Source organism: Haliotis cracherodii, unplaced genomic scaffold (assembly GCF_022045235.1).
Source record: "Haliotis cracherodii isolate W230 unplaced genomic scaffold, xgHalCrac1.p SCAF_9, whole genome shotgun sequence".
NCBI classification, from domain to species: Eukaryota; Metazoa; Mollusca; class Gastropoda; order Lepetellida; family Haliotidae; genus Haliotis; species Haliotis cracherodii.
Window position 1 is genome coordinate 42,744,365 of NW_027266343.1, and position 14,368 is coordinate 42,758,732.

The window sequence follows — 14,368 nt, forward strand, 5'->3', positions numbered from 1 at the left end:
AACAAAGTTTGAGAATTTTGTGAAATGGACAAAAATCCGTAAAAGTGGAATATTTGTGTTATTAGACAAAACCATGTTTAATATAGATAAGGATGTAGTGTATTCATGTGTTTATATTCACCCAGAATCGTCACGCTGGTACAGTACGTTATCACCTGATTGCAGTAACGGTGTGCTATTGTTGCAAGAGGAGCTACTAGATGTTCTTTCTCACTGCGGCAACTATTATATTATGTTAGGTGGAGATTTCAATGCACGCACAGGTACTGAGCCGGATTTAGTTGAAGATGATATTCTTGAATATTTAGAAAATGATAATTCTTCCGTGTATAGTTTTCTACTCGACCATTTTAACATGGTACGAGCGTCAGCAGATAATGTGTTAAACAATTTGGGAAAAAGTTTGATAAATTTATGCAGTGTCATAAATATACATATCATGAATGGAAGATGTGGGTCAGACTCAGAAGTTGGAGACTATACGCAAGGTGCTAGCGTCATAGATTACATAATCTATTCATCTGGGTTGTTTGACGTATGCTGTAATTTCACCATTGTATCACGCACGTGATCCTGTCATCTTCCTGTCATGGCGAGCTTATATACTTCTGTGCAGACTAAACCCGTGCAAGCTCATGGTAATAAGAAGGCTTCCAAATTCGTTTCGGTCAATGATAAAGTTGACTAATTTATGTATAACTTGTTGAGCAGTGAATGCTACTCTTTATTAGAAAAGGCTGTTGACGAAGTGTTACACAATATAGATGAAATTGTTAGATACGTGTCAGAGGCCTTGTGCACGGCAGCAAGCGACATGAAAAGAGTGTGTACTTCTAACACATCTAGTCAACAGTGGTTTGACCGTGAATGTAAGCTACTCAAAAAAGAAATATTCAAACAGTTTTAGGAGAAAAAAGGATGATAACTCATTATATGAGTATAATTATATTAGAAATACATATAACAGTGTATGCAGAGAAAAGAAAGCGATTTTTTTCAAAGAGAAACAGGAAAAACTTGAACATTGTATACGCGATTCTAAACAATTTTGGGCCACTCTTAAAGGGCTAAATACTAATCGTTATACACAAAACAATATCCCAATTGATGATTGATTATTTCAGGGATCTGTTTTCAACTTCTACAGAGAACGAGGAAAGATGTTTTGATATCGACGAATGGAATGCATTTGATAACTCTTTTTGTCAGTTAACTTCAGATATTCTTGATTCACCTATAACAAGAAATGAAATTTCAGAAAGCATTGCAAACTTAAAAAGCAACAAAGCAGCTGGTGAAGGTAATTTGATTCCTGAATTTTTTTAATATTCGTCCGATATTCTCCTCCCCTACCTTGAAATCCTTTTTAACGTTATGCTTGAAAAGACTTTTTTTCCAGAACAGTGGACTTTGGGGATGGTAATTCCTTCGCACAAACAGGGATCACCTAATGTCACCAACAACTATAGGGGTATAACTCTTTTGAGTGTCTTCAGTAAGATTTTTACCGGTATTATACACAAACGTTTAGTATTTTGGACAGATTCGTTTAATAAGATAGATGAAGCACAAGCCGATTTCAGGCATGGATACTCTACAATTGATAATGTATTTGTATTGCAGACACTTGTACAGAGATATTTAGCACGAAAAGGAGAAAAAATGTATGCTCTATTTGTTGATTTTGCTAAGGCGTTTGACTCAATTAACAGAAACATGTTGTGGTCCCTTTGTCAATCTCAAGGTATCAGTAATAAAATTGGTAAATTACTATGTTGCATATATCACAATGTGAAGGTCTGTGTTCGAAACAATAACACCTTATCTTATTCCTTCTACTGTAATATTCGGGTTAGACAAGGATGTATTCTAAGTCCATTCCTGTTTTCGTTTTTCATACATGAACTTTCGATACAAATATCTGAAAATTGTAAGGAGGGTATCCAACTCCATCCAGAAACTATTAAACTTTTTCTACTCCTTTTTACTGATGATATAGTTATGTTCTCGAGCACAGTACCTGGACTTCAATAGTTAATAAATGAACTTGAGTATTATTGTAACAAATGGAAAGTGAAGGTCAATATCGATAAGACAAAAGGTATAGTTTTCAAAAATGGAGGGAAATTATCAAAACGAGAAAAATGGCTTTATAAAGGTGAAAAACTTGAGGTTGTAAGAAGTTACAAGTATTTGGGGGTACATTTTACAAATCGACTTACTTGGTCACTGCACTGCAACAAAGCCGCACTGCAAGCCAAAAAGATTTTAATTGGCATTTTATAAAACCTAAAACATAAAAAATATTAGCTATGAGACATTCTCTAAGATTTTCGACACTAAGATCAGTCCTATTCTACTCTATGGTGCTGAAGTCTGGGGCCTAGAGAACTATGATACAATAGAGAAGGTACATCTATTTGCGTATAAAAGATTTTTAGGAGTAAATTCCAACACTCCAAATGTTACAGTTTACGGGGAATGTGGGAGATATATTTAGTTACATAAAAGTAATAAAATATTGGATAAAATTGCTTAAAATGCCAAATACCAGATTCCCAGAGAAATGCTATAACATGATGATTCTTTACGATAGCAGAGGTAAAAAATAACTGGGCCTCGGATGTCAAAAAGGATTCTCCAATCTTGCGGGTATGAGTACATTTGGTGAGAGCAACATGTAACAGTACCTGATCGTTTCATATATGATTTAAGACAAAGGCTAAAAGATATGTATTTTCAAAAGCAGTAATCTTCATAAGGTTTACATAATAAGTTAAAGCATTACACCTGTTTTAAATCATTCATTCTGACGGAAAAATATCTTTTGGATATAAATGTTAAGAAATTCCGAACAGCACTATCCCGTTTCAGATGTAGTTCTCATGACCTTCTAGTAGAAAAAGGTAGACATTTAGCGATACCAAGGGAAAACAGATTGTGTAAATATTTTCTTGCCAAGAGATAGAAGATGAATACCATTTTTTGCTAGTCTGTCCATTGTATGCAAATATCAGAAAAGAATACATACATAAATATTTTTATCTGAATCCTAGAATAGACACATTTTATGTCCTCATGTCATCCCATAATGAAACAGTCACAAAATAGCTTTCAATGTATATATGTCATGCAATGAACATCAGATCCTCTGCATTATAGATGTGATATTTTGTTACGATATATGTAATTCCTATTGCACCCATTGCTACTGTATGTATATATGTACTATAGGCCTTTTCAGTACTTGAAATAAAGATTGATTGATTGATCGATTGATTGATTGAAACCTTTTCGCGTCTTCAAGGACTGTCCGTTTTTAATACAATCTTCATTAATACAGATTTGTGAAAGATCTCAATACGCCGTCTCCAGTATATTGGCCTGTTCTAGGGGACTATGCGGGTGAATCTGTTCGCGCCGTTAAATGTCAAGTGTTGTAGTGCTACAGGTTTAAGTCACATCAGCACAGTTTTAAAGGCGGGTATTATAGGATCTATATCAACTAATACTGTGTTTCTAGAAATGTATATGGTTAAAACAGTTACGGTGTGTGCATTGTTGTTATTAAACTTAAACGCCAGGGAATACTCAGCCTAGATTAACAGACTCCATTGCGCGCAAATGACGAAACAGCGGTGACAATTTACTTTATAGATAAAAGATCACTGAAAGTTCACGTTCTTCAGCTTAACGATGACCCAAAGGAATTCAGAGTCGCTGGCTGGCAGAGTGAAACACGCCGTTGACAAATGTTACACAGCAAAAAAAATGCAGTTTCCGGTATCCGGATACCTGCCGGATACCACCGGACACTTACCCAAAACGCGTCCGGGTATCCGGTGGCAGAAACCTTGCCGGATACCAGATCTGTGGTATCCGGCATGGACACCTCACCTGAAAGTATGTCACCTGGAATCCGGGTATCCGGCACCGGATACCTCACCGGATACCTCAATCTGGGTGTCCAGGGATCCGGCACCGGATACCTCATTCTGAGTTTCCCAAAACATGTCACAATTTGGGGGGTGCATTTTGTTCAATTAAGTGTGAAACACCTAAAAATATATTGGAAACTAACCATGAAAATTGAACATTGCTGAAGGTATCCGGCAGGTATCCGGCAGGTATCCGGATGCAATTTTTCGAGATGTCTTTCTCCTAGTAAATAATGTTAGCCTGGGCATAGTAGATAGCTGTAGTAATATTCTGTGTTATTTTGGTTGTAAATATCCCCTTAAAGTTGAGATCTATGGGCAGGTACTTTTGGTGAAAACATTTTTCAAATTCATATATATTTCATTTTAGATGTTCAGCGTATTAAATGAAAAGCATTCAGTCCTGGTATGATGGTATCCTTACATTTCATCTTCATATTCCCAGTTTGTTCTAGCTTCTCGTGGTTGAAGCGCTCGATTCACCACATCGGTACATTGCTTGGTGTCACCCATCATTATATTGTTGGAATTTTGCTCATAAAGTGACATAACACCATATTCACTCTGACAAAACAAATGAAAGTCATTGGCTATGTGCTCACTTGGGCATTTGTTCCTGGTGAGATTAAAAGATTATTTTGGAACTGTATCAGTACTTGTTACATCTTGACAGACGAGTTTCATTGAAGTTTGAAACAGAATATCATTAACCCAAATGGGTGCATCCACAGAAAACACCTAATAAAGTACCGGTACATAAAAATATCAATGTAATTTTTCTACTGACATGGAACTAAAAACTTCATTCAGTGAGCTGTATTAATTGTAGGAAAACATTCAGGGCATTAGTATATTTGATATATGTTAGCACCTATGTTATGAATGATCAATATCATATTTCTTTAAAGAAGCAAAACAAAAAAAGTTGTTAAGATAACAAATCATATTTATTGATTTTATGACATTTCATTGGTTCAGTAACCAAAGGTGTTTGCAAGAACATTCAAAAACAGAAACAGATGCTTCAATGCCATTTTCTAAATAAACAAATCGGTCAAATCTCAGAAGAATTTCAAGGGAGAAGAATATCTAAAGTCAATTATGTTTGTGCAGTAAACCACAAAAGTCATTCAGATTTGTATAGTCAGCGTCAGTGTACACCACATAAACATAGTCTCACTGCTGTGGTATTAATTCCTTTAGACTTGATTAATGTCGTAATAAAACAACCTACAGAATCACACTGATGTGGCATTATTCATTCAGAATCATCACTTTCTGAGGTGAACCTGCTAGTTGTTCTGGGGAGGATTATTCATCACCCTGAGAGTCCTTTGTATGACTTGTCTGATCTGGTGTCATTGTGAAATCCAGGTGCCTGAAACAATTTATAACATCTTTAAAATCTTGTTATTAAAAATATAAGAAACACACATATATTGACAAAGGGTAAAAAGTTGGTTTCTCAATGAGTAAGGTAATGACAGTTTATCAAGCAACTGTTAACCAAACCATGTTAACCAATGTAAAAAAGCCATAGCAAACAGTAAATTTTACAGAAAATACAAAATTGTAATTGATCTTCTGAAAACAATTCCTGTAGTGCCATAAGGCAGGCTCCCCTGAATTTTTCTCAAATGTTTGCATTACATCAAAACATAAGGAAGGGTAAACAAGGCAATGCAAATTGCATAAAATAGGTTCTTATACATAAAAACAGAACTACCGTATTTGATGTAATAAGTGCCTCGCTCTAATAAGCGCCCACGGGAATATTTGCTAATATATTGGCTAGTTAACAATCCCAATTAGCACCCTTTCCAATTGATCAATGTATACAACGCTTATTTATTTGCATATAATACACATTCGTGTGTGATATGCACCCTTAATTATGGGGAATTTCATTCTGGAAAAATATATTTGTCGTACATTAACATTTCAGGCTGCCAGCATAAAGCACAAAATTTTGAGAGCGCCCTGGGCGCTTATTCTGTCGAATACGGTATTCATAATTATCAAAACTTTCAATCACACAAGTCATGTAAGTGATCTCAAAATATTATATAATGAGTGTGCAAGTTAGTATAGTTTCACAGAGCTTTTAGCAATATTCCAGCAATATATCTGCGGGGACACCAGAAATGGGCTTTTCACACAGTACCCATGTGGGGAACAGAACCCAGTGCTTCGGAGAACGCATTACCCACTAGGCTACCAAATACAAATATCATCTCAAATACAAAAGTAAGTAACATTAGGATTTCATACAACAGATATTTTCACCAAATATCAAGTCACTATACAACTGATTGAATTACTGATTAGAGAAGCAAGAACATATAAATGTAGCAGCTGAATCAGGCTTAATTTGAATCGTTCCTTGCTTCAGTTGCAATGGGAGCCACATTGAAAATAATTATCTCACTTATTATTGATAATTAATATCTACCATTAATTGGTAGGCCAAAATAGACACTGATGCAAAAAAATCAACTGAAAAGAACCACCTGAACAATCGACTAAAAACTATGTATATTACATTTTGGGGACCTTGCTGGCAATAGCATGGGCGGATACAGAGGGGGGGTGCTGTGGTGCGCACCCCCCTTTTTATTTCGAAAATAAATCTTTATTTCTGTATAAATTACCACCAAAGACAATAAATACTGTAGCTGTAAAAAAAGCTGTATCTGCCCATGATTAGTCATGAGTAAAATCATTATCATATTTTTATCATTTATCCTATCTTTAATTAAGATTAACAATAACGGGAAAAACTGCCAAATATATTGGTCAAGTGTAATCATTATTTAAGTAGTTCTATTTGGTTTTGGAACTTTTCAAGGGTCATTGTAAAAATATGTGTATTCCTATTTGAATACTCGTTTGATTGTTATAAAGTTACACAGTATTGCATCTATCGTCTGTTTCTAAATACAGTGGAACCCATCTTTGACTTGTGTGACATAATTGAATCATACCCCAATTGAATCATACCCCAAGTGCATTGTTATGCATCTGCACAGAGTGGTCAAAGTCCTTGTCACACACATAGTTTGCTACAAGGCAGAATCCAATACAGTTGAGACATCAGGTTGTATCCAGAAAAACTGTCTGATAATCTCAAGTATGGTCTTGGTAGGATCAAGGGATGTAGCTAATCCTAAATAAACATTAAACAAATGACATAATCTCTTCTACAGAACACTTGATCAAAGCCTGCCCCACCTTTGATGTTTATCATCTTGTTACGCTCACAACAGCTCATTAGCAAGATGAACTCAATGTCAACTCATGGTGGATTAGGGATTAACAGGGCAATTAGTGTCAGGTGGGTATTATCACTTGCAATTATCTGTTAATTACTTAATTGAGTAGTGACAGCTTAGTTAGTTTCCAACCACACTGACAAGTCAGTTTACAGTTTACTAGTAACATGTTTCTGTGGACCAAGGAAATGTATCTTGCCAGATACTTAAAAAGTTCTACTCATAAGTGATAAAATAATGTCAGTTTTGATATGCAATTCTCCCTTCAAAGACATTTAAAGGGGCACTGATCTAACGCAATTCCCCGGACTGGTTGTTGCCTTTGTTATTGTTTTTTCCTCCGTGAGTACCCGGATGATACGCAACGCAGCTGAGCGTGACCAGAGACTGGGCTACCGTCTGCAAGGACAGCTAAATAAACTTGGAGGCTGAAGGCAATTTTTGTTTTACGCGTTTTTGCATAAACACTGATTGGTTAACTGTGATCTATAAAGATTTCGACAAAGGGCGCATGTTAATTAATTTCTTCAGCCTAAACAAACAGACAAAAAGAACGGCGGAGCTCATCGGATGTCGTCATTTGGAAATACCCCAGATGGTTATAGTTTAATACTAAAAAAAGTATCCATGCAGTGAAAGCACTTTCGGATTTCGGCTTTGCGTCAATAATACGATTACTACTCCCTTGTTGTCATCCACGTTTTCTCGTCTTACCCTACACTTGTGTATTTGTCGTCATTCACTTGATGCTCAGTTAATGTATTTATTACAGGTACAATTAGTGGTAGCACCACTTAGATTACCTGACAAAGGTTCCCATTTGGCATTTATTGTGTCTGGGGTAATTATTCAATCTAAATCCAGGTTTTAAGTGAGGTGAAATGTATGTTATGTAATATGCACGTGGCAGCCCAGCAAGAGGTTAAATGATCAGTTGATTTACTTTTTTGTTGTAAATCAACGGATCGTTCCTAGTCATCAAAGGATTAACAGAAAATACGTTGATTGATTAATCACAGTTATCTTGCACAGTGGATATGTCAAGAGTGAGTGTTTACATGTCTAGGTTTACTAAAACAAAGGGAATACACTCATATCATGGCGTGAAGTGCCGATGTAAAAACAACATACTTTGTTCAAAGGGTTAACTGATAATACGTTGATTGATTTATCATTGTTATCTATCACTCAATGTATTTTTTAGGAACCGTGGACGTTATGAAAATAGTTGTCACGTGGGCTTTGTCAGCCGACCATTGAGACTTGACACCTATGTAAAACACCTGAAACAATCCAAGTGATCAGTTGAGAAACGAACACGGGTTATAATATCCAGAAACGATATATATCTTTTAAAATATTTGATTGTTACGGAGACACGTGACATCGAATAAGTTTCTTTGTACAGCCGCAGACGAATGGGATATTGTTCCTTTGTGTGGATATTCACGGATACATTCCTCGAACAAGGAAGCTGCCTAAAATTTATACCCATAAATTTGGTGGGTTGTAATTATGATATTTGCATTTTGTTTTCCTTCATTTGAACCGATTCATTCTTGTTTCTCTACGTCTTGGTTGGGAAATTCTTCAATGAGCCATAGACGTTGTTTTCACAGGTCATTTCCTTTGTAAGCGTGTATATATTACCGTCAATTTGTAAAATGTGATTCATTTTGACTAAAAAATCTGTCCAGATTGATTAAGACGATCAAAAGAGCCTACAAACATCACAACAGATTATTATGTAGGATTAGAAGCCAAACAACATAGAAATGTACTTTTCAACGTAACATTTTCAGTCTCTTGGTGATGACATTAAACATCAAAATGTTTGGAATTCGTTATCATAATAATACAGATGGAAATGTTTTTCAGTCACTTTGTAAAATAACTGAATATTTAGTCGTTTAATAAATTTGTTTCACAATTGACAGTAAAAATATATACACACAATAAAAATAGCAATGCTCTGGTGAAATATTTACTTTGTGCTGCAAGTCAAAATAGTGTAAACGAAAATCGCAAAATTACCAAGCAAGTGACTTATCAAAACTTCGTCACCATTACCGATGCTACCTACAAAGATACCTACATTTCCTTATTATCTCGAAAACTGTATTTCATTTTGTTGATCAATGTGACCATACGCCCTTATTACTACCCATAAAAGTGACTAATGCGCTTACGAATGGCGCAGCAGAGGTCGCGAACTAGTCTAGATTTTTGCTATACATCCGGGTACTCACTGGGAAAAAACAATAACAAAGGCAACAACCAGTCCCGGGGAATTGCGTTAGATCAGTGCCCCTTTAACATTTGATATACATAAACTGTCTGTTGAAACTATGATGATGCTAATATACAAGTCGCACAAAACAACTAATTCCTATACTGGTACCTAGCCAAACATACATATTTTTTATACGCGTATGCACATGCTTGTACATATATACCTCTACTGGCACATCACACATACAAACAATCATTAGATGGATGTAATGGTTCAAAAATATTTTACATACACAAACAAGTGAACAGATTCTGTAATAGCATGGTTAATATTGGGAGATGTTTAAGCATTTCCATTTTCACAGAATCGAAGGCATATCCTTTCAGGACTCAGATCAGCTTGTAGTGATTTAAATTCACATAAAAATGATTCATGTGAAATGACCTATCCCGCATGTGTGGCACCTGTTATAAAAATACCATTCATTACTTATATGTGTGTGACAAATTATGCTATTATTAGAAATAATAGGTATTATTATTATACAGCATGGATATTAGTGATTTAAATTCACATAAAAATGATTCATGTGAAATGACCTATCCCGCATGTGTGGCACCTGTTATAAAAATACCATTCATTACTTATTTGTGTGTCCAAATTATGCTATTATTAGAAATAATAGGTATTATTATTATACAGCATGGATATAAGAAAGCTTTATATGGAATTGTTGAAAATTATGTACAGGAAAACATTGAAATAAATCAATCAATACGTGCATTTATCTCAGAATAGATTTAATCAATATGGACTTCTCCTTCATTATCTAATTATAATCAGATGATTACATTATTGCTCAACTGATAGTTTGCAATAGTATAGAATTAGTATTATATTATTAATTATTTTGTATTTGAGCATCATTTAGATAAGCCAATGAAAAAAATATATGTTTAAAACACATGTAGTAGAACATATTGCAATAGTTAAGACCCGAAAAGAAGTTATGTGTAGGATCCTCAAAATGGTATCCACAAGAGCAGGTTGTAGAATCATGTTGGTGTTTGTTGTTTAACTCTGCACTCAGCCATATTCCAGCTAAATGACGGTGGTCTGTAAATAATCAAGTCTGGACCAGACTATCCAGTGATTGACATCATGAGCATCCATCCACACAATTGGGATACAATGACATGGATCAACCAAGTCAGCGAGCCTGATCAGCCGATCCATTAAGTTATCTCTTACAACTAGCATAGGTTGATCATGTTGATGGGGACTAACTTCAACCTGGAATCCCCATGTGAGTATGTATGCGGCTGTTAGCTTTGTTTGATGTTTAACGCCACACTCAGCAATATCGCAGCTATGTGGCAGGAATCAAACCTGCATGGGTCTTCAGCACGAAGAGTGAACGCTTCAACCACTAGGCTACCCCACCACCCAAAATTCCCCCATGATAAAGTTGTCATCATGGTTATTGTTCAGCTAGTTCAAGTGAAAATGTTCATACCCTTAAAATGTCTTATCTTCCACATCACGATGATCTCTGATGCAAAACTTCCCTGTCATTAAAGCTGTTCTTGATTCTTCACATCTGGAAAAATATGTTGAGGCTATTAATCATCTCACAGAGTAAAGGGAGTATATGAAATAAGACAGTGAGTCACATAAGCATAGAAATTATCCAGTTAAAGTAAACATATTTCTTCATTATATACATAAGCAAATACTAACATATGATAGACAGGCTACTTGTTATATAAAAATATAATTATATCCTGATACATTTACTTACATGTTGGCTATGAAAGTTAATGTGTCACATGTGACAGGCTTACATGTGGTAAATTACTTTAATACGTGATCATTGTAATATTCACATATTCCTTACCTTAATGTGTCACTTCAGCTGCCAGCATTACCTCAGCTGCAATCTCAATATTTGGCCAATTTTGACGAAATGACCGATCGTTTTCAGTGTATAAGCTGGGCCTCGTCTTTAATATAACTTGGCTCAAGTTGACGACGCGCATAGAGAGCCGGGAACCAGCTTATGTCGTGTTAAACGGGTTCCGGGCTCCCTATGCGCATCGCCAACTTGCGCCAAACAATATTGTGATATTAGAGACGGGGGCCCAGCTTTGTGTTAACCTGGAACAAGCCAATTTACCCATATTCCCCTGCGGTCCAGGGCGCCATTTTAGAACATGGACGTAAACAAACCTCGTGTATCGATATACACTGTCATGCTTGATTACGATAAGCTTACCTCGTGTATCGATACATTGTTCTCATTCACCTCCACCACGGAAATGCCGGCCGAAGTTCCTCTGAGCCATCCACAACGCGGAAGTCAACAGTATTTGGAAAGGCGATTGGCAGCAAATGCGGATGCCAGGTACGTAGCAGGGCTTCGTGACCTTATGATTTCCGTGCAGAGATCTTATGGAACGGATTGATTTTGATATTTTCCTGCTCTACATACTTTACCGTAAACGCCAAGGGTCCTTTTTTTAGTATTATGGTCAACTGTTTGTTATGACGACAAGGATTTGCATAAGGGGCGTAATGGATTTGTGGTCAAAACAAGATGATCCAAATTAGATCCGCTTTTTATAGATAATGAAGAAATGTACAAAGATCTAGGAACGATTATTAACTCTAAACTTTTGTGGGATGCTAATACAGACTATAATTTACAATAATGGCCACCAAAGACTTTACTTTTTTTACGCTTAACATATTTTTATAATTACACTGTTATGGCCTTGTTTTGTATAAGCTTCATAACTAAATAATTCAATATTTCATGGAATGACTCTGACCTTGGCGAGGATCTTTTTTGCAACAAGTGATTCCCTATGTAAAGTGTATGTTGAATGACCCAATAATTGTTTGACAGTTGTTAAATATGGGATTATGTTTTATCTCTGAATGTTTGGGATGAAATATTTTAATAAGGACAGTTCTAAGTTGGAAACTCAACTGGGGCCTTTTCAATTGAATTCAATGTACAGCATGTACAGTTTGGATAATTCTGTAATGTGAATGCTACTTATTTTTGCAGAATGTCTGGATGAATGAATGAGTCAGTCATCTGCACAGCATCAATGGAAAAAGGGAAGCAATGAGGAACAAGAGAAGAGTAGCAGTGAGTGGTAAATATTTGAAATTATTCTGTTTGGTTCATCATGTTCATGTAGCTATTCTGCAAATATTTTTTCAGTTTGCTTGTTCTTTATCACCTGTTGGCATGGATGGCCTAATTATCAAAGGCACCACAACTTGCTGTGCATAGTTGCATCTCTTGGGCTTGACAGAAACCAATGGTCGTGGGTTTGAATCGAGGGTAGCATCATACACTTGCTTGTGGGTTTCATCAAAGTGGTAAACATGTAAGACCTGCATCACTTCGGGCTCTCTTCCCATTTCACTCATTTAACACCACATCCAACAATAGTTCAGCTAAATGACAAGGATTATAAATAATCAAATCTCAAATCCCAACTAGGCAAACCAGTGAGTAATGTTATGAGCTCGATCCAGACGCACCGATGATGACTGTTATGGACAACATCCCACGTTATTGGGTACGATTACGAGCGATCAATGAGCCCACTTGCTACCTCATCTATTACTTTGGCTTGTATGGGAAGCATTTTTAAGAGATGTCAGTTAATGATTGTTTCAACTCATCAGCATGGAACAATATATATCTCAAATGTTTGGTATATAACAAAACTCAAAGATGATAAATTAAGTGAATTTGCTGCCTTTTATCTGTAAGTACATGTTGCAACAATTCTTTTCTATTGCTACAATCTTTATACATAATTTTGCAGAAACTGAAGTCCAGCTTGAGATACCCGGATGACTGGTTGACAGTCTGGAAGGACCCTTCCAGATATCAGAAGTGATAGGCAGACAGTGATGAGGAGAATCCTGTTATTTCAATGGGGGCCTACCAAGAAGTTATATCCCAATTGACACTGGGACACACTCACAAAGGCTGGTCTGGCTAATGTGAGAAGACCAACCAATGCCAAGTCGGAGAGGGACCCTTCAAGGACGTTGAAGAAATTATTGTCTTTGGCCATGTGGTAATCACTTGAAAGGAATGATGTTTGCGACTACTTGTCTATAAATGTGGACCCAAACACCAAATAGAATGTTCACAATTCTACTAACACAATGCAACAGGGATAGAGCCGATCTGGCCTCCCCTCATCCTGGTTCCTGTTTTTCCATGGCAATATAGAAGGGAAAGGATATTTGAGGGCAAGTAACTCTGAACTGGTGAGCATGGTCTGCTTATGCTTTCAAGCGAACAGTTATCCCACTCTGTTATGAGTATTGAAGAATAGGAGGAAATTGCATACTGCATCAGGAACCATCATGTGAACAATGTTCAGTGTGTGATATAGGCATATAAATAAAAGAAATTGATAATTTGTTTGTTGTTTATGTTTCTTTAGCCAGGTGTGTAAATGGGGATTTTCCAATATTTTGCCTCAGTTTGATAGCCACAGTTATCGGATGAAACCATGCATTGCTTGGACATCTTTGGAATAACACATTGATCTGCTATGTCAAAGGTCAATGTCATAGCCAGACAAAAAAATTGTTAATGGCCAAACTCTTCCTTAGGGCAGGGATAGAAGTTGGCAACAGGTCATACACTTACTTTTTACCCCCCCCCTCCCCCCCCCCCCCCCCGGCATATAATACGGGGTGATATAGCGATCAGCCAGTCTGTCTGTCCATCCGTAATCATTTCCTTTTCCAGGGGAAGGATTCCCAAACCATTCAGTGTATTTGATCGAAACTTGGCAAATCTATCAGGCACATACTGAAGTGGTGCCTTTTGGTATTTTGGGATTTTTCTAAAAAAAAAATAATTTTTTTTTTATGGAATGACG

General features: G+C 36.3%; 2 long non-coding RNA genes across 2 annotated transcripts; one reads left to right on the top strand and one right to left on the bottom strand.

Annotated features, from left to right (window-relative positions):
* Nucleotides 1–4,708: 4,708 nt before the first annotated feature.
* LOC139452852 (uncharacterized) lies at nucleotides 4,709–11,456 on the bottom strand. Its single transcript, XR_011652386.1, has 3 exons — nucleotides 11,341–11,456; nucleotides 10,960–11,043; nucleotides 4,709–5,316 (listed from the first exon to the last, which is right to left on the bottom strand). It is a non-coding gene; the product is annotated as an uncharacterized lncRNA (long non-coding RNA).
* Nucleotides 11,457–11,644: 188 nt separating this feature from the next.
* Nucleotides 11,645–13,956, top strand: LOC139452882 (uncharacterized). The gene is made up of 3 exons (XR_011652387.1): nucleotides 11,645–11,847; nucleotides 12,517–12,607; nucleotides 13,292–13,956. It is a non-coding gene; the product is annotated as an uncharacterized lncRNA (long non-coding RNA).
* The last annotated feature ends 412 nt before the right edge of the window (nucleotides 13,957–14,368 follow it).